Here is a 6,203-nt window from a genome sequence, read left to right as displayed (position 1 = left end):
ACACACTTTATACACTTGCGTTTGTATAAAAAAGAGAGAGGCGAGGAAGAGAACGAGAGTGGCGAGCAAGATTCACCAGGAGAGGTGAAATAGCAACAGTTTGCTATGAGATACAATTAAATCAAACTATATTTATAGCATTTAATTTGAATTAATAGTTTGCTATTATATACAATTTTCCCAAATTAAAATCCTAGTCAATAATGTAGAAGTATTAGGCCATGTCAAGCTCGCGAGTTTTGAATATGATTTAAAACCTCAATTTCTAAAAATTAGAAAAATCACTCAACTTGACTAACCTAATCATGTGTACATATATTCATTTGACTTGACACATTTTTTTTGTTGGTGGCGTGAGTTTCTTTAAAAAATAGACATACCGATGAATTTTGCAACTTTTTGGATAGTGAAAAGATTTTTTTGATCACTTATATAACATAAGGATATAAATTAGATTTAAGTCATACTTCAGGAATGATTTTAGCCAAAAGAAAAATCATCCAATCAGATAGTTACAAGGCCACAAAGAAATAATATTGTTCGGTAGTTATCTATCTTGACTCAATTATATAAAACATAAAATATCATAATAATTCAAGGGTATAATTGGAAAGAAGCTTTTTGTATAGTTTTAATTCAATCACAAAATTAGGTGGGAAGCAATGAATCAAACACTTAATAAAAAATAAACTATGCATTACTAATTTATGCATTACTAATCCTTGTGTTATTAATATTTGAACCAAACGACCCCTAAGTGTCTAGCATAACTATCCGTCTATGATATTATTCATGTCCTACCTCACTTCGAGAGTAGATCAAAATATCATCAATGAGTACTACCACAAAATGATCCAAGTATAGTTTGAATACATTGTTTATTATATAAGCACAGAGTGAAATTAAGTGCAAGCCTAAATATATTGATGGTAACTAATTAATAAATGAAGAATAGTAATTCAACGAAATCTATAATCAATCTATTAAATCAACATCACTCAATACTTATTTTCTGGCCCAAATTTCACAATAATACTATGGAGCATCTAAAGAGTTACTATTTGGGCATGCATATCCCAAGAAAGAGGATATATATAGAGCTGAAATAACACTCCAAGTCTAACATAAATCTGCCTAGAGTTTAGAATCAAATCTTAGGCACGTGACATTACTTAAATATTGGTTAGAATAACGTTTTCTCTCTTGGGTATAGAATTGTATTAATACCTTAGGTGTTAAAAGTAATCCTTGTCTCGTGTCTAAGACTTACGAGCCTAAATTTAAAATTTTTACTATAACACTGCGCGTGTTTGAGAATATCATATTTAAATTAAATTTTGATTTTAAAAAATAATTTTAGTTTCCTCTTAAAATGTCTTAATTATTTGCGGAAAAATCTTTAGTTACAATATATATTTGTATGTACGTGTATTTATTTTATATAATTTTTAAAAATAAATTATCGATTATTTTAATAGAGATAGTAAGTTTAGCGATGTTAAAATTAGTTATTATTATATACGATAGCTTTTATACAAAATGATTTTTCATTAATCGTGTTATATAAAAAAACTATACATATTTTATCATGAACCTATACAATATCTACATAGTTATATAATGGGATAAGAAAATGAGGTGCTAAACACCTCCACTAGCTTTCACGTGAAAATGGAGGAAAGGGTACAACAAATCAATAAAGTGATGGGTCATGTTCACTCACTTGTGACATATTTCATTAAAATAATTTCTAATTAATGTGACGTATATATATGTTAGACTTGAGCAAATTCTTGCTCATATTTTTCATTAGTTATTTAAAATGGTATGAAATAGCAAATTATTAATTCAAATTAAATGTTATAGCTATAGTTTTTTTATTTATAATTCGCAGCAAACATTCCATGTTTTTTGTCATCCCATTTGTATACCGAAATATACAAATAGACCCAAATACAATTTTTTATGAATATGTATACCGAAATATACAGATTAATAGTCATAGCAAACATAAAGTTTGTAATGGAGCGCAATTATACAAACTATAGCTATAACATACAAATATAATTTTTATGTTTGATATATGTGAAAATTGCTCATTATTAAATAGTACACCTGGCATAAATTATAAGGCCATTGAAAATTACTTGACCGGATCTTTATTCGCTAAGATTGAATCCAAAAAATAGGTAACAAATAACAAAAAGATTTCTATTTTGCAATATTTTTCAACAATATTTATCTATGTACAATATTGATTGAAAATTTAAATATGTACATTTTAAAAAATTAAATTAAAAATGTAATTAGAGTTTATGTATTAGATGTTTAAATAATTTCTCTCTATAAAATAATCTTATTATTAAAAGCACATTGATAATTGCCTTTTTTCTTAATTTGACTATGAAAAACACTTTTTAAAGAAAATTAGTCAAACACAAATTGCTTATCAAAAGCACTTTTCAAATGAATTAGTCAAACTCAGATTGCTTTTCTTTGAAAAGCATTTTTCTAAAAATCTATTTTTCAAAAAAACGCTTCTAAAAATAAGCAGTTTTTAAAAGCAATGTCAAACATGCTCTTAATTGACTGTCATATTGGCTATTGGGCATATTTATATATGTATATTTTATTTTAAATAGGAAATTCACGGAAAAGTCAAGTTGGTATAATATGGGACGATGAACGTTGGGAGTTTGGATTTTGTGTTAAAATAAATATGTTATGTATGAGTGGAGTTGCTCTGATGTAAGAATTTTTTGTACTGTAGTTTTTTTGTGTAAGTTAAGATTATGAATTTCTAGTTTTGTATTAAGATAATTCTTTCCGGTTAATTATGGTGTTTCTTTTAAAGTGATGTTAGGACGTGATTTTCTTGTGGTAGTCACAACGGATGTATAATCGGAGTTGCAATGGCATATAAAGTAAACATAAAGTATGGGAAGGTTATTTCTTTTTTTGACTTGATTTTATAAAATTCATAAATATTGATCTAGTGTGCTATCGATGATGGTATAATATAAGATGAGTTGATTACGGATAGATTTGGATGTGAGTTTTCATCATCAGGTTATTTGTGTTGTAGTTGCTATGATTAAGCGGTCTGAGATAAGAGCATGTCAGATTGTTCGAGAGTGCGATTTTTTGTCCTATTCTAATTAAGTTGCATTACATTACATTTATTATCATTTGATTATGTTTGGCACTTGTCGGGCATGAATAGGTTGTTCGTTTGACGATTGAGCTAATTGTTATTTATGTGATTCCAATCAGAACCTGAAAAATGGATATGAGCTACACAAGTAGTGTGATTTTTGTGAACTGATGATTATGTGTAGATTACATTGGTCATATTGTGATTTCATTTTTGAATTATGTTGTTTCTGTTACTCCATTGTCTTGCATGCTTGATACAATATTTCGTACTAACACTTCATTGCCAAAGGGTGCTACATTCATGTATGCAGGTTGTCAGGTAAACAGGGCTTTGTTGCCTGTGGTTGAATTCAGCTGATAGTTGATACGCTCCATATTCTTCAGTTGAATCTAGAGTTTTTCTTTTCTTTGTATAGTTAATGGGTATGCCAGGCCCTCTTCTAATTAGATGTTAGTGATTTTAATCTTAGAGACCTATATACATCTATTATGCTCAGTTATGACTTCATTGGTCATGTTGTTACTTATGATTTTTAGAAAGTGGTCTGGACGGCTATATATATTTGAGTCTTGAGCTGACTTTCGTATAGATTGTGATTTAAAGTAATCTTGTCGATTTGATCTGTTTTTTTTTTTTTTTTTTTTGCTTTTATATTATGAATGATTGGTGGTGTTCTTCAGGACTCGTCGGGCCCAACTTATTCCAATTAAGTTGTGAGATTTGGGTTGAGTTTCAGTCGATTCACTCGATCAAATGAGATAATATCGAATATCAATCACTCCTCCTCAGGTTTGAAGCGTGACTGTAACGACATGTTCCCGTCGTTATAGGAAAGCCAATAGGGAAAGAATTTTGGCCAGAAAACTTTTGAGTAGTGGCTTGAAAAATCTGGTAATGAATTAGGGATCTAATTATGAATTTGACCTCATGAGTGAATAGCTAAGACGTTAAGGAGCCTATACGGCTTTACGAAATCGAATTCGGGAGAGTAAAACTTCCGAAACTGATCTTGGCGTGAAAGGGTATTTTCTGAACGTCAAGAGTTGAAGGTGTGTTGCGAAGTGTGAGCTTGAAACTCAAATTCCGACTTTCTGTCTCCGTGCAAGCCGCCAGAGCGGGGCCGCTGTAGCGGGACAATCGCGACTTAAATCGGGAAAAAACCCCAAAAACGTTATTTAATGCAAAACTTCGTCCTTGAGAGCTAGGAGACGACCCAAGGCTATTTCTTGATAGATTCCCACGACTTCTAGTGCAAAATGTAAGATTATTACTCCCTTAATCTGTTTTTTTATCCGTAGAACTTTGATTCTTGGGTAATTATCATTGGGAGTGGGAAAAGCACTAATTGAATAAAAGGATCTTGGGATGGCCATGACTTTATAGATTGTGTATTACCCAGGTAAATTAGGCCTTGTTTATTGATCCTTGCGTTAAATTACTTGTTTATAGACCAAGAACAAGCGGAAAGAATTCGGAAAGGGAAGGCTCAAGTGTCTTAGGAGGATTCAAGCTTGGTTTCGAGGTAAGTGATGGTTTGATTTCCTGTTTGTGTGATATATGCCAGTAATTGCTTCGTTGTATGAATACATGTATGAGAATAAGGAATGTAAACCAAATCTAATGCAAATAAGTATATGTATATGAATGATTACATACCATGAACCCATTACTTGATTGTATGACTATGAGTATTGTTCATTACAGGTGTGATTGTGATTGTAGTTGTGTTGACTGTATCGGGTATCACGTTCCAATACATATATTGAATTGGGTGTCACGTTCCGACACATGTATATTGGATCGGGTGTCACATTCTGACACACTAACAGTTTGTGTGTAGGTTCCATGAGAGGACCAATGTGACTATACATTCATGTCTAATTGTCATTGATATTGGGAACTGTATGTTGCTCTTGAAATGATAAGTGATCTGCGTGTTCTATATATGTGTGGTTACTGTACGTTGTAATTTCTTGCTTATGTTTCGCTTACTGGGGTGGCCGCGTGATCCTACCAGTACATTGTGGTTGTGTACTGAGTCTGATACTGCACTTGCTCGTTCTTTGTTGAGTACAGTGCATCTTCAGGCAATTACTAATCGACCTCAGCTAAGAGATAATTGATCGAGACCGGATTCAAGGGTGAGCCAGTTCTTCCAGGCTGCCATGAGTCCTCTTTTGTTTAGTCCATTCTCTTCGGACTCAGACTAGTGTTTTAGATATATCTTATGTTTGGTTGGGGTTGTACCCCTTTTCTTAGACTTGTTGAATTTAGAGTTTTGGTACAATGACTTTCAGGTTCCAGGAGTTGTTTCCACTATAGTTTTGGTAGTTGTTTTGTCAAACTTTCGGAGTTTATGAGAACTCCATGTTTCTTTAGGCATTTAAACCTGCTTCCGTATTTTTAAATGCCTAGTTTTTTGTTAAGTTGTTTAGTCGGGTTGTAGTAATGGTTCTCCCACCGGATGATTAGTGTGGGTGCCAATCACAACGGTCTGGATCATGACAGTGACAAAATATACTTTAATGTCCATAAACTTTTTCCCTATAAATAAACTTACATAAGAGAAGAAGACGTTTCATTTTGATTTGTAATAGATATTTCTGCAATCAAGTACTCAGGTTTCTCAGATCTCTGCTTTCTTATTTCACTAGGGAATTTCGCAGCATTTCGCACAGTTATAAAATATATGTGTAAATTTACTTTAAAAATTAATTATGATACAAGAAATAAAAAATCAACTATATAAGAAACTGATAAAATCACAACACAAATATTTTTGTAGAATTAGAGCTTAAGTGAATTACATTTTTATTATCAAATAATTTTTGAAATTAAAAGGCTAATTTATTAAGAACAAAATTTCACATATTATGATGTTAATACATATAGTTCAAATAAACATATTTAAGGACTTGATTGTTTTTCTTCTTGGTTTTATTAAATGATAAGTTTAGTGTCTGATGAATCTTCCTTGTATTCGAAAAAAGAAGAAATGATGAAACTAAAAATTGAAATGAAAAAGAGATAAGTATTTCTATTTCAT

Source organism: Solanum tuberosum, unplaced genomic scaffold (genome assembly GCF_000226075.1).
Source record: "Solanum tuberosum cultivar DM 1-3 516 R44 unplaced genomic scaffold, SolTub_3.0 scf00432, whole genome shotgun sequence".
NCBI lineage: Eukaryota > Viridiplantae > Streptophyta > Magnoliopsida > Solanales > Solanaceae > Solanum > Solanum tuberosum.
The sequence above is the reverse complement of the archived record's forward strand: the minus strand, read 5'-3'. Positions refer to the sequence as shown.